General features: G+C 48.1%; 1 long non-coding RNA gene across 2 annotated transcripts in view; it reads right to left on the reverse strand.

Annotated features, from left to right (window-relative positions):
* Window positions 1–219: 219 nt before the first annotated feature.
* Window positions 220–26,503, reverse strand: part of Gm38845 — a 42,192-nt gene continuing 15,908 nt past the window's right edge. The window contains exons 1-4 of one of the 2 annotated variants that reach the window (XR_869205.2): window positions 17,376–17,559; window positions 14,488–14,625; window positions 3,400–3,570; window positions 220–660 (exon numbers count right to left, since the gene is read on the reverse strand). This is a non-coding gene — a long non-coding RNA (predicted gene, 38845). Of the gene's footprint in view, window positions 661–3,399; window positions 3,571–14,487; window positions 14,626–17,375; window positions 17,560–26,503 lie in introns of those variants that run through there. The other variant, XR_869206.2, reaches the window with a different exon arrangement.

Below are 26,503 nucleotides of genomic sequence, written 5' to 3' on the forward strand. Positions count from 1 at the left end.
AGTACAACTCTGTACCCCAAGCTCTGAACTTGTGTTACACACATCTTGATCCCCCAAACCAGCATTCCACCCCACCCCCGATGCAGGAGGGGTCATCTGCATTAGGGGACCTACAGAGTACACAGCCCTAGGGTTTATGTGTCTAGAGGCACAATAAAAGTGGGGGGAGCCCTCTGGAACCCCATCATGATCTTACCTCATGTTATCAAGGAACCCAAGTTTCTCCATTCACCTCTTCATTTTACAGGTGGGGAAACTGAGGGTCAGAGAGAAGAAAGGCTCCTCTGTTGAGTGCTCAGCCCATGGTTAGAGTTGGCCACCAGTCCCTCCCTGAGTGTTGGGGTGACATAGTCTCCTTCAGCCACACATATCCAGGTCTGCGTCTCAGTCTCCATCTTTTATCAGTCTAAGCCATCCTGGGAGGAATGCAGGACTGGGCCCTGCCATCTCTAAGGCCAAGTGCTTATTCTCAGTCTTTACCACAGGTGGTTGTTGACCAGTGTGAACTTCTGAGTCTTTCTAGCTTCAATATCCACTCTAGAATTCCAAGACTTCTCAATGAGACCTAAACCGGGTCGGCTTGAGGTGGGACCCTGTGGAAGGCAGTGCTGTTGGGACTGAGTGTTGACTTGCAGTGGGGGCTTGAGGCAGGAAGAGCACCTTGAAGAAAGCAGAGAAGCAGAGGCCTTGGGAAGGAGGACCAGGAGGCCCAGACCAAGGGGAGGACCAAGGATAAGGAAGGGTGGAGGTTCACTTGAGCTCCATCTGACTATAGCTCAGTCCAAAGCTTGTCCAGAAAGGTACAATCCCTTCTTTCTCCAGACAGGAAAAAAAAAAACCAACCAAGCAACCAACCAAAAACAAACAAACAAAACCCACAACCCAAATGTTAACTTGGCCTGACCTTGAGCAATCTGTGATTCCTGCAGGATCCCAGGCCAGAGAAGTAGGGCCAGTGCAGAACTGCAGCAGGAGCAGGGACTATATGGCCTGAACCAGTGTCTTCTCCACTGTGGAGTTCTTAGGCCCAGCACATCGTTCATTGGCTAGATCCTACACCTCAGAGCAACCTAACACATACAAACGCTTAGGCCATGGAAGGAGGCTTGGCTTCAAAAAAGGCTTCTGGTTAAGAGTTTTTGCAGCACCCATTCTGTATAGTTCTGGCAACATGCACATGTATATGTGCTTGAGTGTGTGTGTGTGTGTGTGAGGGACAAGGAATTGAACCTATGGCTTCATGCACAGTGGACAAGCACTTCATCTCCGAGCTACATCCCTAACTCTTCTTTCCTGCTGGGGAGTCAGAAGCATTCAGCCTCAGACGGCAGCACTGGCTGTGCATAATTTATTTTTTAAAAACTGCATTTCACCCATTAAGCAAAACACCTACAGGGTCCTTTCTGCACCAGGCTCCTGTGATGTCATTGGTCATTTGTCTGGGTGTCAAGTGCTCATGCATCTGTTATTGCATCCTACTTGAGCGTTGCTGGTGTGTTTGGGGACAAGTCGTATGACAGACCTTGACCCCTCCAGGAAGCTGTGTCCTCTGTGGGGCTCAATCAGCACCAGAGTGGAGACTGTGGGAGTCGAGGAGGAGGGAGCACAACAGGGCCAGAGAGAGCTGTAAAAGCCAGGAGTAATCGCTGGAGAAGTTCCTCTCCTTCATTAAAGACGATCTTAATTAAGGTCCCTGAAATAGATACTCAAAACAAGCAGCTGTGGGAACCAGATCCGCAGGGGATAGCACAACCGCCCAGAGCTGCTGGGTGTTAGCTGCTTCTGCACCTGTCATTAGGGAGTGGGAAATCGCCCCACATCAAAGCCAGCCAGGAAGGAATGTGACAAATGCCATTCACCTTTAAAACAGTGTTGAAAATGAATGCCAGAGTCTGCCAACCATTGTGTAGGAAAACTCCTGGGGCAGAAGGACAATCTCCAGAGAGTGAGGCAAGGTGTGTCCAGCGGGAAACAGAGATGGGTGCCTAGAACTGGGAACCCTGCTTGGCTTGGACATGCTTCTCCCAACCTTTAACCCTGATTGACTGGAACTGAGGATCCACCTGTCTACCACCTTCTGCCATTCTGCTTTAGGTGCAAAGAAAGGTCATAGTGGCAGAAATGAAGAGACAGAAGCAGGAAGACAAAGAGACACAAGGAGATTCGGGAGACTGTCTTGGGCTCGATTAAGTCTGAGAAGGCTCCACTGAAACAGCACAGCTTCTCAGATAGCTTTCTTTTGCCCTTCACCTCCAAATCCAACACATAGAACCCAGCCTACACCCTTAAATCTTTGAGCAAGTTCAAAGTCCATCCTTCTAAAAGCCAGTGTGGAAGAGGCCCCCATCTCAGCTTTAAGTTTAGAAGGATGCTGAGAGCCAGTGGGCAGGGCAGGTCTCTTTTTGGGTCTCTGAAGACACATTGCAACCTTTTGTTATCCTGACCAGACATCAGCCAACACAGGGAGGTGGGAGGCTGGGATGAGTCCTTAACAAGCTCGGCCCTTCTTCATATTGACACCAGGAGCCAGAGAGGCTCTGGGATCCATGTGGATTAAAGTGACCAGAGGAGGCTTTCAGGTGGAGAGGGGATGCAAGCCGAGCCTTGAGGACATACTGCAGTTGGCACAGAGCAAAGAAGGGCAATGTCAGCTGTATCTCTCCTGTCTTGGCCGCAAGCTGGGGGCAGGGGACGCAGCTTGGATGTCCTAACCAAACTCATGTTGAAATCTAATCTCCATTGTGACTGTTAAGAGCCAAGACCAGGTGGGGCCTTTACGAGGAGGTGAGGTCATGAGGGCTCTGCCCTCACCAATGGTTAATCCACTCATGGATTAATGGGCCATCAAAGCACCCTGAGAGTGGATCTGTTATAAGGGAAAGTTTGGTTCCATCTCTTGGATGGGTACCTCTCCTCCCCACGTTGCTCTGTGTCACTCCAGGACTTTGCAGAGTTCCCATCAGCAATCAACCCCTCAGCAGGCAGATTTCTTCAACCTTTGGCTTTCCAGCCTCCACAGCATGAGCTGAATAAACACTCTATCCTTTATAGTTCCAAGTTCTTTGTTATAGTAAGAGACAAGAAAATTAGGATAAAGGACACATGCTCTAAGACTGTGTTAGATGAGCTTTCCCATGGCTCTAACAGCCAAAGGCTGTTCTGGGATGAGGAATAGACAAGAGGAGGCCAGTATCCCAAGCTCTGATAGATATCCCATTTGGTGTTTTAAGTGGCTGTCATGTTCTGAGGCAAAGCTTCCTGACACTCTAGACTGTAACCCCACATGGGGGTCAGGAATAAAATAGCTTGGCTAAAAGGTATCTGATCATACAACTAAAAATGAATTTAAATCCAAATACATAATGAATCATGGGGGGGGGGGGAGGTTACAGTACTCACCTGTGCTGAATTATGACCTCGCCGCAGCCTTGACTCTGAACACACATGAACTTTCCTACGTGCATAGGACCATATCAAGCAAATCTGACGAGTTCTGCCTTTAGGGCTGTGGATCAAAGTCAACTAGTGTCCAGGGACTGTAGTGTTTTTACTGTGCCAAGGTTTCTGCTCCTATAGAAAAATCATGGTTTCATTACAGAGAACAAAGACCTTTGCAATCTTTCTATCACCATTTCTCAGCATGTGAGCATCAAATCAGCGTTTCTTTATATTTTACTCTGTTGGACAGATAATCCATCCCATTAGCATGTGATTTTACTTTTGTTCTTAAAAAGGTATAAGTCATACATAAAACAAAAAAATGTTGCCAAATAAATTGCTTTACAACTTGTGCATAGTACTTTCGATTTATTAACCGTTTACTAAGTGTTCATGCGTGTGCACAAGTGGGCCACAGATAAATGCTGAGCAGCTTCTTCAACCGCTCTCCCCATTTTTTGAGACAAAGTCTTTCACAGAGCCTGGGTACATGAGTTTGGCTAGGCTAGCTGGCCATCAGATTCCAGGAAGTATATGCTGTTATGCCCAACCTTTTAAATGTGGATGCTGAGAATTGAACTCTGTCTCACCTTTGCCAACCAAGCCATCTCCCTGGCCTCCTATATGCCCTTGGATTTTATTTATTTTATTTTATGTGTGTGGATGTTTTGTATGCATGCATGTTTATGTACTGTGTGGATGTTTAGTGTCTGTAGTGGTCAGAAGAGGGCATTGGATGTACGGGAACTAGAATTTCAGACAATTGTAAGAGCTAGGGATTGAACCTGGGTCCTCTATGAGAGTAAGAAGTGTCGTTTACTGCTGAGTCATTTCTCCAGCCCCTACCTATTTATAACCAATATATCTAGGGGCATATTTTTTCCTAAATGTAAAAACGTCTAGGTAAAAAGAGCTAATTGAGTGAACAAAGCTTAGGAAGTGCTGTGCTATGTTGGTTCCAAGGAGCCAGGACCACAGGCATCTGGGCATTGGGCTGGAAGAGCATCCTAACCTCTTTCTCTAATGGCTTTGCTCACTGGGATTCCTGGTAGGCTATGAATCATATCAGGCTTCTCTATATTATGCATTTAGGAAATCCAGAGTGATTTGGCTACAAAGTGCAGGCAGGATGTCTAATTTGAGACAGAATTTGTTTGAAACACTAAGAGTTAAGGATGGTCTTTAAATCTCTGGCTCTCAAGTCTTTAACCAGGATCTGGAAGTGGTGGACTGGACCTGTGGCTCATCTGCCTAATTGCTAAGAAGTCCTGAGAGTTGGCTCTCATTGCTCTCACTTAGTAAACTGTTTAAACCAGGGGAGCCATGATCCATGAAAGAAGGAGAACCTGGTCAGACGGGAGAGAAGGAATATAGGTAAAATAGGCAAATCAAAGTCTCAGGCCCTAGCTAATCTTCTGAGTATCTTCTGAGCTAATCTTCTGAGTATCACTCAAACACGGAGCTAGCACTATAGCTCAGTGGTAGTATGCATGCACCAAATTCTGGGTTTGATCCCTAGCAATTCACTGTACTCTAAGTTACAAAGTCAGCCTGAATTTCCCTTTAGCATTTAGATAATAAGGTGATTTTGGAAATTAGCCATTTAAAAACAAAACAAAACAAAACAAAACAAAAACAAAAAAAAAAAAAAAACAAAAAAAAAAAACCTCCATACCTGTATGTCAGGGTGGGACTGAGAAAGACCAGAGTAGAAACTACCATCTGCACCACAATAGAAGTCATGATTGTTACTGTAGTAACAAAAACCCTAGGTTCTAGCACTGGCATCTCCAGCCCGTTGAGTGAACTGTGCAGTCCTCATATAGTCCTATGAGGTGCTGTCAACCATTTCCACAGCTGAGAAAACCATGGCACAAAGACAATGGAGACCCACATCGCCTGTCAATGAAGCAATAGGGTTTGGGGTCTGAAGCCCAGTGTCTGAACTCACTGCATACCTGCATGTCCTCACTGGTCTTCCCCCACTGACCTCATCAGCAGCCTCAGCAGGGAGCTGCATGCATAGCCAGATGTACCAGAATCTAACATAAAAACAAAAACCCAACCTCTACAGTGATCAATCACACACATGTCTGAGATGCTGAGTCAGACATGTATAAGACAAAGTCTGGCACCCTAATAGAATAAATCAAGGGACTATTTTCCCAAACCCTCCATGTGAGCCCAGTGCCTGTCAAAGAGTTGAAGTGAACACCAAGCTTTCCAGGAAAGCCGGGGCCATGTGATTTTTATCAGACTTGTAGAGAAGCTGTGACACCCTCGAGAAACCTTTGTAGAAGGTAAGGGCGGCATTGGGCACTAGACATAAGTCACGTGGTGTCACAATGGAGAATGGGCATGGGGATGCTCTTTCCCAGCAACCCCAGAGTTCCTGAATGTAGGAGAGTTTGCCAGGCAATGAATGGTCAGGGTTACCATGCTGCTGTGCTCTCGAGTGAGCATCACAGCCCAAGTACACTCTTGGGATCACAGTATCTCAGAGTGGTTTGTAAAAGAGTACACAGGTAGAGACCAGAAGCCTTTGGTCCCTGCCAGGCATTGGTAAAGGCTTGCAGATGCTCCCATTGCCCTGTGGCTAAATTGGAACATTTCTTCAGTCCTTAAGACTTCCAGCTTGCCAAAAGGAAACACATCTACAGAGGAGAGGGAGACCAGCTATACATCCAGCCATTGCTCATGCAGCAACGCTGGTGTTTTAGCTGCACCACAGACTACAAAGCTGTCGTGTGGGGCAGTGGCTAAGGCTGGGACAGGCGTTGGGATGAGCTTCCTGGCAGAAGATTCCCGGACATCTACCTGGCAAGTGGAAATTCCAGTCCCATCCTGGGAGAACGGGGCATGCAGGCGATTAGCTCACTTGTTTTAACTATCCTGAAGTTTCCCCGGCCCCAGAATCACAGCAGGGCAGGTCCCCAGCTGGGTGAGTATGGGCCAGAGGGTGTTAGTGATGGGCGGAGGCCCCAACCTTTCTCTGATGGAGAAAGCCACCTATGACCTCACAGGATAAAAGGAACTAACCCAGGCCTACCTAACTGTTATTACAACAATTACCAAGACCCATCGCCTCCCTTTGGGAAATGTCTTCTTTCAAGTTGCAAGGCCCTGGTGTCCCCTGGTTCACAGTAGATCTCAATCATTACTGGATACCCAGGGCAACTTTTAATTTTTTTTCCCTATGTGGACTAGTCAATCCTTTTGAAAATGCTGTAGCTTTGCAAGGAATCCACATAGGGCCACTGCAAGGCACGGTCAGGAAGCAATGAGTGTGGAAGTGCTGGACAGAAGACACATGTGGGTGCCTGTGAGCATTTGTGTGTTCCGAGAGAATGCATGTGTGCCTGGGTGTGGGGGGTACTCTTCCTGTTCCAGCCCCCTTGACCCCTTCCCTGGCTTATCCTGGTGTGAAGCATGGTGATGTCAAGAGGTGTGGCTGGCTTTGATCCTGCTCCACATCCCTACTCATGAGCAACAAGAGGAGGAAGGGAGGACCAGGGCAAGGTTTTCCTTTTTTTTTTTTTCCTTGTTAGGTGACTCACTCCTACCACACCCCAGCCGCAGAAGCTTCCAAGGGTTTGGGTTGAGACTTCAAGGCATGAAGGGACCCTATTCTTTCTAGAAGTTTATTCAGGAAAGGAGTTCTTCCATCTGGGTCTCATTTACGGTGTCCAAGCCTGCTTGGAGGCAAACCTCTGCTCATACCCCAGCCACCCTGAGGTTGCCTTCACCACATTCAGCCAGTAGGGAAATGGAGGCAGTGGGTTCTGAGGAAAACCTGTCATAGTTATAGGAACTTTAGACTCCTCTTTGCCATCCCCAAGTTTGGTTTTTCTTAGTGAAGGGATCGGGAAAGCCCAGGAAGGCAGATGTTCCACTGAAGGGCAAATGGCTGCCCAGCCAGAAACAGAGTGGAGGCCATTGCTCCTATGCTGGGAAACTAAAAGACAGTTGAATGCGTATGCAGTTACACACAGTTGCTCCTGTTTCATTTTTTTAATGTTTTTGAAGATCTTGGGAAATGGATCAGTTGGTAGTATGATTGCCATACAAGAGTGGGGCTCAATTCCCAGAAATTATGTAAAATTTCAGGCATGGTGCTGAGCACTTATAATCCCAGCACAGCGAAGGCAGAAACAGGTAGCTCTTCAGGACTCCCTGGCCAGCCAGCCCAGACCAGCTTAATTGGTGAGCTAAAATGAGCTACCTTGCCTCAAACCAAGTGGATATCTCTTAAGGAATGACATCCAAGGTTGACTTCTGGCCTCTGCACACAATGACACACATGAACAAACACCCAAATACCCGAATGCTTTTAAAATGGACCACTGAGCCAGGTGTGATGGGAGACAACTTTAGTCTCAGCTCTTAGAAGGTAGAGGCAGGTGTGGCCTTAAAGCCAGCCTGGTCTACATAACAGTGCTCAGCTCACTACAAAGAAAGTCTCTGTGTCAAAACAACTGGAGTGGCTTTTACATTTTTTTTGAAGTTTCAGATAAACTGTGTCTGTCATTTGAGTCTTGTGTTCATGCCAAGAGATTGCCATGAAAATGACCTCCACTCTCTAGATGAGAAGACCAAGCCACCAAGAGGTGCACATTCATTCAGGTTTGCAAAGTCAAAAAAGTGTTAGAACTCAAGGCCAGAGGAACCTGGATTGTTCTCTACTCCTTGCTACTGAGTTCTCTAACCTGCATGGCTCTCCCAAAGCAAGCAGCTCTTTGAGAAGACTTTCCCACCGCTCAGACCCTGCCTGTAGTGAGCATGGCATTGCTTTCTATGATCCTCTCAGGAGCCACCGGAGGCTGTGAGCTATAGAGAATGGCCTCTCCACACCACCTCTGAGTCTGACAAAGTGTTTGTCGTCAGTGGCTCTCTACACCAGTGCTGAAGGGGGCTGGCAGGGAGTGTACCCTCTTCCACTGAGTGACACACCACCTGGCTCACAACAACTTTAGCTTGTTTGAAAGCAGCATCATGGGGATTACCTAAGACCATTGGAAAAACAAAGAAATTATATTATGATTCATAACAATAGCAAAATAACAATTGTGAAATAGTAACAAAAACAATTTTACGGTTGGGGGGGGTCACCACAACTTGAAGAACTGTATTAAAGATTCACAGCATTAGGAAAGTTGAGAACCACTGTTGTAAAGACTCAAAAAGAAACAGTTCTCTACTCTCTTGGGCTCACTGGGCTTCCTGCACAGTAAGATCAACAGTTGCTGACATACTTGGACCGAGCCCTCCACCTCTTCCCATGTGGATTCTGGAAGTTTCTGTCTCTTGCAGGTATGAAGGGTGATCCTGTCTCGGGTGCTGCCAACAGAGACATCAGGGTTGGAAAGTCAGACTCAGTAAGGAAGATGGGGGAGGAGACAGAGGGGAGGACAGGAATAGACAGAGAGAGGATAGCTTGTTGTGGGCATAGAGAGATCCAGGAGAACAGGGCAGGGGGCAGGTATTCAGAACGAAGGAAGAGAATAGACATGGAGGAAGGAAGGCAGTGGACAAGGGGGAGAAAAGGCAAGGGATAAGAGGGAAGGGGAGGAAAGCGGATGGAGAGGGTCACAGAGGCTCTAGGGAGGAAGAGCTGTGGGGGAGGGGTCAGAGGTGGGATGGATTCCCTCTGCTTTGGTTGTGCTCAGCAGGGCTGACTCTGCCTATGGTCAAATGAAAGCAGGAAAGGAAACAAGGAGAGATAGAGGTGGGAATGGCCTCCAGAAGCCAGAGACACAGTAGTGAGTGAAAGGAAGGAGAAGGGGAAGATCCACTCTAGGCTGAGTTCTGTGCCCTCTGATCCAGGCAAAGGACCTATCCTACCTCTGGCCCACATTTCCCCAACCCCAGAGGCCAATGAGGGAGGCAAGGCAGGCACAGAACCTCCTGTCACTAACCAGCAGGGGAAGGTGTGCTGGAGGTACCAAGAGGTCCCAGAACACAGCCTCCCATGGCAGCTCCTTCCTGCACAATGTCCCAAGCAGCATACTGTAAATACACTAAAGATTCTTCAGCCCACTCTACTGATGGGGAGAGGGAGTGAGACTCCCAGAGTCAGCCTGTCTTCCAGAGGCAGGGTGCCGAAGATAGCCAATACTCAATGCATGTCAGCTCTGGGTGTCATTACGTTCCCAGAGTGCAGTCACTACATGTCCATCGCTTGGCCCAGATCCTGGCTTCACTCTGGGGGCAGTGGGCATTCGGAGAAGCCCCACAGAGACACTGACTGGAGAGGAGGAAGAGGTCAGCAGCTCAGGTGCCCTGTGCAGAGCCCTCCAGTGCTCTCAGTCCAGACTTCTGGGAGTCCACTTCTTGGTACCTCCAGCACACCTTCCCCTGCTGGTTAGTGACAGGAGGTTCTGTGCCTTTGAGAGTTATCTCATTCCTGGTTTTCAGTTTCATTATTGATAAAATGAAGCTGCTGATATGTTCCTAGAGGAATTAAGGGGAGGACTACAGAGCTCTCACCTGACACCTGTGGACAGGGAACAAGCACTGACAGAGGCCTCCTTTACACAGTCACTGGCTGCAGTGATAGTGCTGCCCTTGAGAGGCTGGATCAAAAGTTGACCTTGTGCCTGAGACCCACCATGAAGCTGACCTGAGCCCTGTCCATGGGCTTCTGACGGATCCATCCATGCACAAGGAAACAAGGCCATGAAAACCACAAGCGTGGAAGTCAGACAGTGATCCGCTGGCCTGTCTCCATTGCCTGCCTACTGATGTCTTTCATTGGGGCATATGATGGCAAGGGAGGTCAGTGCATGGAGCCCTGAAGGCTGAGGTGGCCAAGGAGGAGCCAGGGCACAGGCCTCCCTTGCAATAGCAGTTGCGAAAGCCAGTATCATTAGGAAAATGCAAACGCAGGAACATCTGCTTGTGGGAACTAATGGTTTTTAATGAAGGTAATCGGCTTGGTTAAATCAAATTATTAGCTTGGACAATAGATGTGTAAACATGAGCTTAATGAATCTGTTGGTTGCTCTTGCCTGCTGAAAACCCGTACAGTCGTCATCTAGCCTGGAGAACACATGCAGGCTTCCCTTCCTGGGTTGGGTAACATCCAACCCTGGCCAACACACACAAACACTGAGAGAGAGAGAGAGAGAGAGAGAGAGAGAGAGAGAGAGAGAGAGAGAGAGAGAGAGAGAGAGAAGGGGGCGGGAGGGAGACATACAAACACAGATCCAAACAGGCTGGGAGTTCCCCCAGGCTGAGAATGTATCTCTTCCATCAGCTCCAGATCTTAAAGGGTGGGGCCTTTCTGTTACTTTTGTTTTGCTCTTTCTTCTGAGAGTCTCCTTGCCTGGTGGCTGTAGCTCAGGACTCTCAGGCTTTGAGAAATCCAAGATCAAGGAACTATAAGTCATGGTGGAGATGGAAGGGGGTTTAGGCTCTGGTAGTTTTGCTTTGGGGATCTTCCATAGCTCAAGAAAGACATGTGCTTCATGGTGTTATCTCCCCCACCCCTCAAAAGTTTAGAAGGGCTGGACCACAATTAGTAGGAGAAGTCAAGAGGAGGTAGGAGAATATATTCAGAAATGAGGGGCCAAAAGGTCTAGGGAGATTGGCTCAGGGGCCTGGGAAGATGGCAAAATGCTTGCTGTGCAAAAATGGGGACCTGGATTCAATCTCTAATACATATGCTTTAAAAATACAGACATGGTGGCATCCATCTGCCATCCCAGCACTGGGAAGATGAAGACAGGAGGATCCCTAAGGGCTTGCTGGCTAGCCAAGCTTGCTGAACTGTTAAGCTCTGGTCTCAGTGAGAAACTCTCTTTAAAAAGATGGAGAGTGGTGGAGGAAGATACCTAGTGTCAGTCTCTGGTATACATAAACGTGTGTATGCACACACACACATAGACATGCACACACACAAACACACACAGATATGCACACACACAAACACACATGAACACAGGAAAACATAAGAAATGGGGGAACCAAAGTTCAGAGTCCATGATGGGGTTCTTTGTAAGTCTGGCATCTCCAGAGATACATTGGGCATTGCAAACGTTTCAAAGCTTCTCTTTAGGAAAAAGCTTTAAGATTCATTCATGAGAGGTCTTCTCTCCTATTCGAGCACACATACACACAAACACACACATACACACGCACATACACACTGCACACACACTTACAGGCATCCCTGCATGCACAGGTTATTGTATCGGCCAGCCAGGCATTCCCACAGTGCAGGAGTGGGGGAGGGGCAGGGATGCTGGCCTTATGTTTTTGAGAATATTCACAAAGCCCTGGGGTGGGGGCCAAGTTTGGCTGAGCAAGCTGCAAGCAGACACTCCTGTCTCCTAGGAGTGTCTGCTTGCACCCACACCACTCACCAAGATACTATCTCTGGTACGCTACAAGCATTGCTGCTGGCTGGGGAAACGGCAAAGGGCAATGCTGTGGTCTCTCACCTGGGGCTGGTGGCTGGCAAAATTAGTCAACCAGACAGAGGGAGGGAGAGTGTACTGAAACCACCTCAGGCTCTGGCCAGCTTCTTTTGGCAAATAGGCCAGCCCAAGCGTCTCCAAAGGTCCTTTCCAGATAGAGAAGGGGAGGGAGAATGAGAAGCCAGCTCTTACCCTGGGCCAATGGAGCAGACGGGATGGGGCCCTGAGCCCTGGGCTGGTAGCAAAGGCTGGTGCCACACCATCCAGTAACTTGGACTTGAAAAAGAGAATCACAGTTCCTCCACTCTGATTCTTGACTCTTATAATCAGTTTTACTCCCATACCTAGGTGGGATAGCCATTACTGAGAGACATCAGAGGCAGAGAGGTGAGGGTAGGGTGCATCAGTAGGGAACAGAGTAGTAAGATATAAGCAGAGCCGCCAGCCCAAAATCCACCAGGTCAAATCTGGAGGAGTCCAGAGCACTCCAAAGGGGAGACATACTACATTAATGCATATTAATCAAGCCAATGAATAGAGGTACCAAGCCACTTAGTGTCTACAGGGGAAATTTTGGAAGAAAGATAATCTGTCTTCAAGGGACTTTATCAGGCTTCCTGGCAAAGAGTGGTAGAGAGCTTTGGCTATTCTAGAGCTCCTTTCCAGAAGGACCAGTGTTCTCTGCTCAAAAGAGTCTGGTGATACACAAACAGGAAGCTGAATAATTGACCTAGCACTGGCCCCAGCCCTGGGACAAAGGTTACCACCAGGGTGGAAGAGTCAGTTCCGAAGATGGAAAAGAGAGGCCTCCTCGGCTTCAGTAATAGATGGTTCCACCCTCTCCCGAACTCTCATCACATACTGTACATTCCTCTCCTAGCACAGTGTGTAGCAATTAAATATGTACTTCCTTCACTAGCTAATGAGCTGCTTTAGTACAGGGAAGGCATGCCTGACTCAGAGCAGGTGTTCATGGTTTGTGATGATGGATGGATGGACAGATGGATGGCAGGTAAGATAGGTGGACAGATGATGGCAGATGGATAGACTGATGGTTCAATAAATGGCAATTGAATAGATGGATGATAGAGAAATAGGTGGTGGATGAATGAATGGATGCAGATGGATGGATGGATGGATGAAGTGGGTAAATAGATGAATGAGTGGCAGAGAGACAGATGGCAGATGGATGGGTGGACAGGGAGCAGAGAGATGATGGCAGATAGATGGTGGCAGGTTGACGGATGGATACATGGGTGGCTCTCTGGCAGAAATGTGTCTATGTATGGGTGGTAGGCTAGGATGGCAGGCATGTGGGTGAGCTTGCCGCTCACATCTCTTCTTTCCTCTGGTTAACAAGAGGATTCCCTTCCTGAGATGGAGCTTTCTATTCTAGTTCCATGAAATTAATTCAAATCTCTACACTTGGATCTTCCAGGCTTAAAAAAAAAAGTCACTCTTAGAAGGGATTTAGGGACCAAGATCAATGTCTGCATACTCTTCCTAAACACCATTCAGGACTGTAGCTCTATTAGAAACTCCCACAGTCCCTCTGGCCTGTGATCAAGGGTGAAGTCCAGAGTCAAAACTGGCTGAAGAATGGAGGCATTCTCAGAGGGGACAGAGGGACAGAGCCCACTCTACCCTTCAGTTCTAACCCTCCAGGCAGGATCCAAGAAAAGACGATTGTAAGAAATACAGGTCCTGAACCTCCCCAACCTCAGACCCCACTGACTAGGGGGTAGAACTTCAGCTACTAAGAAGAATTGTGAACTGTAGTTACCCTTTCTTCGCAACCCAGCCCCAAGCCCTAGCCTAACCTAGTAACAATAGCAAACACTTAGATAGCAATTACCAAGTGCCAGGCACGGGTCCAAATGCATGAAACACATTAACTCATTGAAACTTTACAACAAGCCGTACATATTGTACATTCCTCCACTCGCACGCCGTGTGAGGATCGTTGTTATGCTTATTTCCCAAATGAGGAAGCGCAGACAGAGAGACATTACATAAGTTATTCAAGGTCAATAGGTAATTAGTGGCTGGATCATGATTTAAACCCAGAAATCCCAGATCCTGAGTCTTCGCTCTTAACCATCGATCATCCTGCCAAGGCAGCAAGCTCTGACCTGAATCCTAGCCACAGCCAAGCAACCCTCCCCGAAGAGCCCTCCCTCCTTTCCCAATCCTCAGCGGCCCACCTCAGTTTACCCTTGATATTCTAACCCTGACAGTAATAAAAAATCTTCTAGAGACAAATTCTTTAGACAGAAGTATAAGAGATAAAGGGACAGAGTCAACACTGGAAGACAAAAGACATCTGCACGGGAACCTTAGGCAGGACAACTGATAAGGTTTCTACAGTTGCAAAGGAAGATATACACTCTCCCCTCAGACACTTCAGAATCATATAACCAGATACGAACTTTTCTAACTCTATTTCAGTGTGGTTAAGAGACAGTTGGAAAACATTGGGGGCATTTACTAACAGGCTGAATATTAGATGGCCCTAGGGAATGGACGCTGATTTGCTGGGTGTGACATCACCATCGTGCCGGAAGGAAGCACTCATGACAAGAACATAAAGTGGATTCTTGTTATCTGCTATAGACCTGCCAAAGAAACTCACCAAAGCACAGAAGTCACTGTGTGTGTGTGTCATTTTCCCCTGGGAAATTCAGGGTTAGATTCCTGAGAGCACCTGCTCCTGATGTCTTCCCCAGCTGACCCACACGTAGGCTTGTTTCATCTGTCTGTTGAAGGACACCTGATGGAGCACATATGTCTGATTCAGTGATTTTGAGGTCTTGACCAACACTAGCACAACTCAACCCTGCATGAAATGGTCCTGCATACCTTCTCTTGGTGAAGCACCAGGGAGCTCTCCTACTTAGGAACATTCTGTGCTTGGGGACACTTTAAACAGCAAAATGAGTAGCAAAACCTACAAGAGTAGGGGCTGGGGAGATAGGTCAGTTGGTAAAGGGGTTTATTCAACAAGCCTCAGCACCTGAGTTGGAATCCCCAGCACCCACATAAAGAACTGAAGCATGCCTACTTATGCCTGTAACCCCAGCGTTGGATGATGGAGACAGACAGATCCCAGGAGCTTGGTGGCCAGATAATCCACCTGAAACTTCTGGCCTCTGGTTCAATGAGAGATTCTGTCTCAAGGAATAAGGAACACACACACACACACACACACACACACACACACACACACACACACAAATAAAAGGAAAAATACAGACAATGCTACTAAGCAACCATGAAAGAAATTTGTGCAAGTCTCAAGCTCTAAGAGCAAGGCCCAGTGGTACCTTGTTAGACCCAGAACTTCATGTGTCTCTCCACTCTGCATTTAGTTGTGAATTACACAGTAACTATGTTGTATGGTAGGCAAATATGCAAATAAGGGCAAATATGCAAATAAGGGCTCTGTGAATAATGTGCATGCTGTGTGTAAAGCACTAAGGCATGGCTTCTGGGATTGGCTTTTAATCATTTCAGTAGATAAAGAAAAAAGATGAGGCAAATGAAACAAGTGTTGAAAATACAAACAGTGTTACTAGCTGCTCCAGTGAGCGCTGGGCCTGCAAGGTTAAGTATTCCAAGCCCTCCAAGAAGCAGGCACCAGGACAGGTTTAAAGGTTCTGATCCTATTGGGGGAAAAGCCTGTGAGAAGAGAAGCAAAGAAAGAACCAGCAAGCTTGGGAGAGGCAACAGCATCTGAGACAGTGGGACCCCAGAGGGGAGGGAGGGAAGGAGAGGGAGAGGCAGAAAGCGATGAGGGAAAGGGAACAAGCAGTCGCCTGGTCCCTGACCAGGTGAGCAGAGCCGGGGTGAGGTTCCTGGAGTTAATGGAGTGCAGAGTGCGCTGTCCAGATGAAGCTCATAAGGCAACTCTCTCTACTTTAAAATGGGTTTGAATTTTCCCTCAATGAACTTTCAAAGTGGAAAAAAAAAAAGAGTGATGGTAGCAGGCTGACCACCGAACCTGTACGACCCTCTCACCCACTGCAGAGAAGAGGAGGCACACCTAAGCATGCAGACTGGACTCTGATGGTATTGCCCAAAGCCATTGGGCTGAGCTAGAGCCTAGAGGGAGGGTTATGTCTAGTTCTCTATTCAAGAACTTCTACCACTTTCCCATGGCCCACCCTGCAGGATGAAGACTGAAGTCATGGAGTGGGGTGAATTAGAGCCCCTCCAAAGCTGCCATACCATTTAACCCACTCTTCTTTGACTGTATCAGCCTGGGTATTGTGTAGTTACTCCCTCCAATTGGAAGCTTGGAGCCTCCTTGGAATTCAAGAGGCACAATGTACAATGTTCAAGAAATAAATAAAACTGAAAGATCTTGGGAGGTTCCTGAAACGTACAGGACTCACAGGACCCCCAGATGACGAAGAGAGGAGGCTGCCCCACTAGTAGGCTGCCGACATGTTCTGTGGGGAAACAGCTCTCAGGCCTTGTCACATGTGCTGGGATGGGATATGCAGTGATGCTGTCTTTGAGTCACTCGTGTAAGAAACCCCAGGGATTCACTAAACTAGATTTGGGTGGAATCATTTCTTTGCTCTGTCTGAGATGAATATTTGTTCATGTCACCCCAAGAAAAGTTCCACTCTGGGGCAGGGAGCTTAGTGCTCGGCTCCATCTGAGGTAAGGCTTATGTTAAAACCAGAATAGGATAACCTTTGGGGACAGATGAAGGGACCTGCCTGCCTGTTAGAGGAAATGACATTCCTTCTGCCCAGTCTTAGCTGCCTTCCTATGTCACTGTTCTCAGAGTCCTCTCACCAGACTCCCTTCAGCTCCTCTAGCCCTGGGGACAGGAGAGGTGACCATATTCACAGCAGAAGTGCTCTGCATTTGTCCCTCAGGTCCATTTGCATCTGTCACAGCTGGGGTTGACCCAAAAGGATTTCACAGGGGCATGCTGCAAACCACTTGCCTGGATTGTAAGCCCAGTGACATCAGGGACAAGTTTGGGGCCTGTTGGATCCTCTTCCCATTACCACAGACTTAATTTCAGAGGCGGCCATCACAAATGTCCACCCTGTCCTGAGACACAGGAGGGGTGATTTGTGTTCTCCTGGGCAGAATCGATAGGAGAAAGCAAACGTCGCTGGGAGTATGGTCCATTCCTATGGAAATGAGACTGATCTCTCAGACACCCCCCCCCATGTTGTGTTCTCTGCCTCATTTGTTCTTCCCAGAAGGGAAGATAAGGATGTCTATTGTTCCGTGAAAGGAATCTGGGAAAGACAATGCCCAAGAGAGGACAGCCCACCAATGGGCTGTTTGTCACCATCACAGGCAATATGGAAAGTAATTGTAGCCATCTTTCTGGTGCCTCACAGAAACAAGACCCCCTCAGCTGACGGTTCCTCATGGTCTCATAGAGCTGAGGGAAGTGAGCACACACCCCCTCCACACAAACCAAGTCATCAGCCCAAGCAAAGTGCTGAGTTTGATTCCAAAACCACAGAAACCAGGTGTGGTGACACAAACCTGCAATCCCGGCACCCAGGAGGCAGAAGCAGGAGGAAGGAGTTCAAGGTCTTCCTCCACTACTCAGTGACTTTGAGGCTAGCCTGGGTTGCAGGAAACTCTGTTTCAATGGAAGAGCAACACAATATCTAGGTTATGCATCCTTCCCATGCTGGCTCTGAGCTGAACTCTCCTTCACCTCCTGCCAGACCTGGGCAGCCACTGCTGGCCACTTCTGCTCTCTATGACACGGCACTTCAAAGATGTCATTCCTCAATAAAGCTCATGTCACACTGGGCTAATCAAGGTTGCAGGTCACAGGAGGACTGAAGGCCACGTCTCACCCAACTTCTGCTTGCTATTCAACACCCTGCAAGGTGACTGCTTTAAACAGACAACCTTGCAATCGATCAGTCTGACCATCCCAGAGACTCATGTCAAACTTCAATTAAGCAAAATGTGATGACTCCTAGGAAATCTCACTCTTTGCCTCAGTGTGCCTTTAATTTTTTTCCAAAATGACATCCTATCATGATTATAGTTTAAATCCTGTCACTGAAGAGCTTGTAGAGATGTGTGTCTTCTCTCTTTTTAAACAATCATTTAATAATCATAATAATTCATTAATAAATAATTTTGGCCTTCAGAATCTAAACATCCCCTATCCAGCCCTAAACAGTGAAAGTTTTCAAACTACTGGTCTACCAGGTGTGGCTGATGTATGTCCCCAACCCCACCCCAAGCCTGGGCCACAAGTGCTGGGAGAACTGAATAATGTGACTGCACATAAAGCCATACACTTACTTATAACATTATGAGGTTTGGGGGGAAATAACTCAGTTGCCTGAGAGTGAGTAACTATGCTATCTGTAGATGGCATAGTTAATGACAGCCTGTCTTGATGTCAAAAGGTTGGGAACCCTGGAACTCTCTGCCAAAGTGTTCAAATCCTGGAGCTGTGAGATTCAGTGTCCCCCTCCCTCCACACACACAGCCAACCCTGACAAAATACTGACCTTTCCCAAGCTGGGGACTATCCGCACTATTGAGGTTGAAAGAGTTGGAGTTTAAGCAGTGTCTCCCATGTACTAAGCACACATTTGATGAATGACTAAAACCCCTGCCCGGTGTAGCCTCGAGCATGTCACGAGGCCTGTCTTCCCCACACTGCTTCCTGCTGCTTTGCCTCCATCTTCACTGCAGATCTTATCTGTGGGACATGGTGCACAGGACAGACAACTGTCAAATCTGCAACCTCTGCTCTGTTCCTTACAAGCCCCCGAGGGCAGGAATAATGTACTCTCTTATCTCTAAAGCCATATATCAAATGAAGACAGACAGACAGACGGACAGACACATGGAAGGAGGAAAACAAGTGCTGATTAGCAGCTAGACCAAAGAAGGACTTCCATAAGTGAAAAGTGAATAAAGCCGTTAGCGAGGGAAAAAAAATCACTTGCTTAAAATTTGCCTTCTTGCCGGGCGTGGTGGCACACGCCTTTAATCCCAGCACTCAGGAGGCAGAGGCAAGCAGATTTCTGAGTTCCAGGCCAGCCTGGTCTACAGAGTGAGTTCTGGGACAGCCAGAACTACACAGAGAACCCTGTCTCGAAAAAAAAATTGCCTTCTCCACCCCCCTCAATAAAAACAGAATATAAAATCAAACGGGATACATGGAAAAACCACTCGAAGCACAGAAAGTAGAAGGAGAGATAGCATTTTAATATAAAAAAGCTCTTACAAACCAACATCAAGAGAGGCATGCGGTGGCTCACATCTGTAATCTCAGTCCTCGGAAACTGGGGCAGAAGAATTGCCAAGACTAGTTTGAGCTACATAGTGAGTCCAAGCCAGCTTCAGACCATGTCTCATAAAAAAATTAATAATGTAAAAGTAAAATACTCCTAGGACCAAAGTAGATGAATAGGATTGCATAGGAAGGGTGGAATTCTAAATGACAAGCAGGTGAAAGGTGTTTGTCATTGATAGCACAGAATGAACTAAAAGGGTGAAATTCGAAAATGGTTTTCAGTAACAGTCGTTCCCCCGGCCCAGCGGGAGGACAAGAAAACAAGTTCCAGCGTTGTGCACATAGCCGATGGGGACAATGAACTTGATGGTGGGAACCCAAGGCTTTTATTTTTTAAAGCTTTGCCCCTTGACCCTGCATGGAAGCTTCTGGGAAATCATCAGACAGGTGGATAAAGGTTTCTGCTTGGTGTTGTGAAAAACAAATACGACTTCTATCTTCAATAGCAGAGGATAGGTTTAATAAATTATGCTCCACCCGTATGTCAGTGGTTGTGCAAGGGTTGAAAAGAGTGTTTACAAAGAAAGAGGTAAAACCCACACTTCCGTCACAAGTGTGAGGTCGTGTTGTTTGCTCCCTAAAACAAGATCTCAGCTGCCCTGGAGCTTGTGATCCTCCTGCCTCAGCTTCTCAATGTGCAAGCCTGTGTCCCTCATCCTGCCTGCTGTGTGGGAATGGGAGGAAATGGGACTGGCATCTCACCTGTTCTATGCTGCAGAGAGCTAATCCTGATACAGAGGGGTCAGGATGCACTGGGACTCTGAGGGATGTGGACCGGGATGTGCAATCCCACACGGAGCACGCTTTGAGGGTGTACCATTTGAGGGTGTGCTGTCTTCTGTGGAACCCTGTGTGCTTAAACAAAGCAGTTAGCACCTTCACACCTGGCCCATGAGGGTGCCAGAAGTCAGATTCTGTAGTCATCAATGTCCTTTGTCCCCAAGCTGACCCTTTCCCTCAACTTGGTCACATCCATGCTGAGTTCAACGGAAACCAGAGAACTATGGCTGGGGCATGTCTGAGACTGCCAGTCCTGAATAAAGATGACTAGAAAACCCCTATGGTTTATTATTACAGTGTTCCCAATAGCCAAAAATTGGAAACAATTTACCAGTGTCCATCAACCAATGAAGAAGATACAGTTGGCATGCAATGGAATACTGTGGAGCTGTAGAAAGAACCTGCCACCCATGGCGGTGTGAGGTGGGAGACCATGATGCATTTTAAGCCGGCAGTCACCACGTCAAGCATGTGAGGCTCTTGGTCACAAGTGGAACTGGGAAATGTGGGATAAAAGGCTCTGGGGACTGTCACACAGCTGGGTGGCAGTGGACAACAGTTACGTCCTATGTGCCTTACAAAGCTCAAAGACAGGATCTGGAATGTTTCTGCCAAAAGAAATGTTAGCATCTGAGGAAATTCACGTTTAATCATGTGTAATCACTGCACAATGGCCGCAGCCATTGAAACATCCCACAATACCTCATAAATGTGTACAACTTTTACCGTTTTGGGGTAGCAGTTAAAAGTAAAATCAATTTAAATTTTAAGAGAAGTGGTTAGAAATGTCGAGCGGCCAGCAGCAAGAAGCTGCTCCTACTTCATGAGGCCCTAGAAGGTCAAAATTCAGAACCTTAATCCTCAGTGTAGGCTAGCCTAAGCAATTCACGTGGGCGTGGCTGGGAGAAGGCCCGCCCACCTGTCCCCATTGGAGGGTCCCGAATGCCTTTCCCGGGCCACAGGCTTCATGGCAATTTTCTGGCCCTAGTCTCTCTGACCCCGCTCTCAGGAAGGGGCCTCATGGTGTGGTGATTTTCCATTGAGGAGTGTCGACAAAGTGATTGTCATCTCCCCAAAGCTGGGCTGGCTCCACCCGCTAGCCTGGTTAGTGATAAGTGGGCCCCACCTACTGCCCCCGCCCCAGGAGCAGGTGGGGGCAGGCCAAGGGAAGTGCCAGGATCCTATCTAGAGCACCCAGCCCATATCACAGGGCTGGAATGTCACAGACATCTAGCGCCTCCCCAGAGCCACCTGACTGGGAAGTGAGCCCTGACTGCAAGTACCTGGCCTCTCTGTTCTCTCCTCCCAGGGACCACTGTCTTCTAACCAGGTCATTTTGTCCTTCCCTCTGCCTCGAAGCTTGGCCGATGCTTAGCTTGGCAGAAGTTTATTGAGCACCTACTCAATAAACTGCAAACTCCCACAGAGCCCAGCCCTGCTCCATGGTTTCTGAGTCACGTCGTTGCTCCTAAAAAACAACGAAGCCACTCACCCTCTCCAAGCACAGATAGATAGCAAGAATCAAGAGCTGGGGAAACTGAGGCAGGTGGAGAGGGGAGCAGACATAGGTGTTGCTGGCGTATCTGGGAGTAGGGAACAGAGAATGCTCATATCCTGACACAGTGTCCACTAAGTGCTTGCTAGACTCAGGCTGATATCAGCCTGGAGTCTGCTAGGAAGACATAGTGACCAAAGGGAAGTAGTATTGCAGATACAGGACAAGCTTTAGGAAGGTAGCAACTCATAGTGCCAAGAGAAACCACACAAGGATGCCTCCCAACCCAGGCTAGGTTTCCAACATCAGCTCCAAACCTTCCATAGATCCTGATATGAGGATGAGCCTCTATCTAGAGTTCTTTCTCATGTCTGTTGGATCTCCTGAAAGTAATATGTCCAAACATCACACACACACACACACACACACACACACACACGAACATACATCTGGGAAAAGTAAGATCTTGCAGGGTACAGAGCCCATGGTAGCACCCTAGCAGAGGTACACACAGCACAAGCCTGGAAGCTCACGGTAGGAATGATCCAGAAAGCCCTGATGGAAGATGACAGGCAGCCAGGTCACACCCTTGGGGGCTCATGTCTGCCTGTTTGTCTGAGAGTGCTAGGGAGATGTGGGAGAATTTTAAGTAGAGTGTGCCATGCAAAACTCTGTCCCTTAGTGACCCTCTGGTCAACGTGTGAAGAACTAGTGAGAGGCTGACGAAGAAGCAGGCCTGGCTCTCAGGGGGCATGGAAATGGCACCAGCAGACAGGGAAGACAAAGCAGCAGCCACCAGGGGCAGGAGCTGGGAGGCAGGGTCCAGGTGTAAGCAAGATGTGAGCATCAAAGAAGGGGTACAAGGGGCACACACCCCATCTGGAGATCAACCCCAGAGCCTCCCACTCCAGCGTGTGCCCGGCATCTGGGTTTCCATGGCATGCCTGACACCATCTATCTAACCTGGGAGCCTGAGGAGAAAACATGGAGGGTCTGGGAACAGACTGGAAAAGAAATGACCCTGTGTTTTCCCAGTCCCAGTTCCCACCCGATTGTACACAGAAACAGCAAACCACAAATGTCTACTAAACACCTACTGCGTCCCTGATTGAAAGCAGTTGTTTTCGTTCCTATTGTAGTTGAGCGAACATGTGAAATACTTAAAGTGTTTATCCTTACTTGGAAATAACCAGTAGAAGGCTGGCTACAGTTTAACCCCCTGGTGAGAACTGTGAGTGTGTGAGTCCCAAACTGAAAGTTGATGGCGTCCCTCTTCCCACCACTGTCCCCCACCCCACCCCCACCCCCAAGCCATGCGCATCAGGGAAAAGCCAGGGCAGCTGCTCAGCCCTGGAGAGGAATGCTTTGGTTATCCAAATAATCTATCAAAACTTGTTTTGTCCAGCTCTTAGTAAAGATGGAGAGACACAGGTTTTCAGTTAACAGGACAGCATGCTTTTTCATGTTTAGAATAAGGAACCAGATACGTCCACGATTGTAGCATGTGTTCATGTACTTGAACCCATCTATAATTCATGGTCTCTCTTTTTTCTAAACTTGGGCACATCACTGCTGACATAATACATTTTTAATCATTTTGTTCTGGTTTGTGGCCACTCAACCACCTTGTTTCCCAAGCTCCTACCTTTTGTTTTTCTACAGTGCACCTGTTTCTAAGAGTCCACGTCAAGACTTTATACTGCATAGCTAAGCATAGCGGTACATGCCTAAAATCCCAGAACTCGAGAGACTGAGACAGGAGGATTGCTTTAAGTTTGAGGCCAGCCTGAGACATATAGTGAGACTCTGTAAGAAACAAGCCAGGTGTGGGGGTGAACATCTATAATCCCAGGACTCAGGAATAAGGGGCATGGAGTCAGAGTATGCCTCACTACATAGAGAATTCTCTCTCTCTCTCTCTCTCTCTCTCTCTCTCTCTCTCTCTCTCTCTCTCTCTGTGTGTGTGTGTGTGTGTGTGTGTGTGTGCTGCAGAAATACACAAGTAGAGTGGGTTGATACCACATTTTTTCTGTTCCCCCACCCACCCCCACACCAGGTGCTGTCCACAGCAGGAGGCCATAACTAACCTGCATCTTCTCCACATCATGGTTAGCGCTGAGAATGGACTTGGAGACAGCATCACATTTGCTTCCTGGACAGTCTAAACACTGGCAGGTCCCAGGCTGGCATTTCTTAAAATTTCATTCTTCCTGCAAAGGGGAGCTGCCCTCGCTCTGTGGATAAGGAAGCCTAGAAGCCATGGGAAATCTCACTGGCAGGTCACATTAGCCTTCATGTAGGGACACTGGTTGTGAACTGTCTGAGTGGACATGGGGGCCAGGGGTGAAGTGACTCCATGAGCCTCTGCTCTGAACCTTCCTACAGGTTCTAGATCTCCCTCCTCTTCTCTGAGCCTCTACTTACAAAGCTCTTAGTCCTGGCATTCTTGGTGATGGGTGAAGCCATACTCCTTCAAGAGGATGCACCCAAGTCCATAAAAGAATCATTTTGTCTACAGTTCTATAGCACACACCCTGGTGCTCTTTGGAGAGCAGATGCCCACTTGTATCAAATAACACAGGGTCCACCTGTCTGTGGGGATGGCTCTCTTTCTAACCACTGATACCTCTTGGAAGCATCTCTGGCCTTCCTAACATTTTAATGTCTCCATCAATGGCGCAGATACCCTGGAAGCAACCCATTCCCTGCTTTCTAAGACAGCAGCCATGACCCAGGAAGTCTGGAACCTTCCTTCTCAAATACAGACTCAGGGAGGAAGGCCTGCCGGGGTTGAGGAACCAGAGGAGTTAGTCAAGGAAGGCTTCCTGGGGAAGAGGCAGCAACCCTAGGCCTCTCACTGGAGTGGCCCACAACACTCCATAGGAATTCAAAGCTTGTGCAACCCAGAGGTCTCCCCACCCTATGTCCTTGGCCTCTGAGAATAGGTTCATTCCATTCCTCTGGGGATTTTTTCCTGCCTGGAACTTCCTCTACCCAACATGCTTCTTTGATATTCTTCTGATTGCTAACTCCTAGACCACCCAAGATCTCTCAGGACTGTGCTCCCGGACCCTGCTGGACTCACTCGCCAGCCTAACCCTCATGTGTCCTTCACCTGTCGCAGTTCAAGGCCAATCAGGACATTCCCCAAAGCCATGGTTTTCCTATCTAGAGCAATGTTAGAAAACAGCCTGAGGGCTGCCAGGACAAGCCCTTGGTGAAGACCAGAACCTGTACCCAGTTCCCCTGCTTCCTAGGTGAGTATGCTTAAATCAGGCTTTCCCCTTCCTTGAGCCTCAATTTATCCATCTGAAAAATAAGACTATTTGAAAAGAAAGAAAACTACAAAATACTGACTCATGATAGAGACGCCCCTGGGAATTACTGGCCCATGGACAGAGACAGAGAGTACATTCCATACTAAGACAGGGTTTTGACATAGGTGTATACCACTGCCCTCCTTGCTTCTGTGTAGACCAAGCCCAATCAGCAGTTTTCCTTACTGCTCCTTGCCTCCCAGCCCCCGCTCCCCATGCATCCCAGGAGCCCAAAGGATTTGCCTTGGTTGGCAGCCCTCACCTGGAAAGAAAGTGACTCAGACCTCCAGGAGAGCTGGGATGAATCAGGGAGACAGAACTGAGTGTGGGGCCCCCACCCCAGATCCCAGGCCTCTCCCAGCCAGAAGAGTATGAGCCATCCCTCCCCAGTGATTTCTCTGGGAGAGGGCAATTCTGCTGAAATGTGCCCCTGGCCAGCCAGTGGGGCCCCCTTGTAAGCACACTCCCACATTCCAGGCCTGTCCAGACGCCTTCCCAGAGCTGTCTTGTCATATGGTCCTGCAGGGAGGCCAGGCAGTACTTTGGGTCTCCATTCTCTCTGCAGAAGATGGTTAGGGTCTCTTCCTGTCATTCTGGGAAAGTGATGAATACAGGACATGGGACAGCCACAGGAGACCCTGTGGAACAGTAGGGGTGGGAGCCTAGCCACACCTCACTATGTCATTGCCCACTAAACTCTCCATCCTTCTCTATTGCCAGTGAGACCCTGTCACCGAACCTTCCCCCCCTCCCCCAGCTGTTGGCCCAGCATTGGGAACACCATTGACTCTGAGCTGACATCTGATCAAGCCCCAAATGTTCTTAAAGAACCTTCTCCATCCTAGACCTCATCATATGGCAGCTTCATCCTTCCAGGTGCTCAAGCTATATGCTAGCTTGTTTTTCCCCTCATCTCTATGGTTCTACCTATAAAACAGACCCAGAATCCAGCATCTCTCGGATGGGTGTCTTCTGGTCTTCTGGACCTCATAGGGAATGTCCCTGTGAATCTCTGCCACACTCTTACCTCTTGCCGGTCTCCCAACTGTAGTCAGAGGGCTTTTCATAAGCACAAGTCAGATCAAGTTCACTGAGTAAGTCATATGCAGAAATACAGCCAGTCTCCTTTTCTTAGGATAAAACCAACTTGATCTGAGAAACATGCAAAGGCCTTGCAGGTGCCTTCAGGGCCAATGTGTTCCCCACTTCCCCCACTTCTCAGGAGTCATGCCCCACCCATACTCCCTGCTCTCTCCCCTCCATCTCACTCCTCTTCCAGAACCTGTGTAGGTCTTCCTCCTGGACATGTACGCCTTTCTTCCCTCTGCTTCAAGTCTGGGCTATGAATGGACTCTGAAATATGCCTGCAAGCTCATGTTTCTCACGCTTGCTCCCTACTTGATGGAACTATTTGAAGAGGCTGTGGGACCTTTAGGAAGCGAGGCCTAGCTGGCAGCAGTAGATCACTTTGAAAGTGGTCCATAGACCCAGATCTACTGTGATGTGAACAGCCTCCACCACACATCCCATGCTTTCTCCACCACAATGGACTGAACCCCTCTGACACAGTGAGATAGAATAAATCCTCCCTTAAAGGGTCTCTTTCACATAGCATGATCCCAATGAGATCAAATTAATGAATACAGACTGAAACAAGGCTTGCCTGGCTACTCAACACACACACACACACACACACACACACACACACACACACACACACACACACACACACAGTGTCCCCAGTCCA

The sequence above is a fragment of the Mus musculus genome, chromosome 6, assembly GCF_000001635.26.
Source record: "Mus musculus strain C57BL/6J chromosome 6, GRCm38.p6 C57BL/6J".
Classification (NCBI taxonomy): domain Eukaryota; kingdom Metazoa; phylum Chordata; class Mammalia; order Rodentia; family Muridae; genus Mus; species Mus musculus.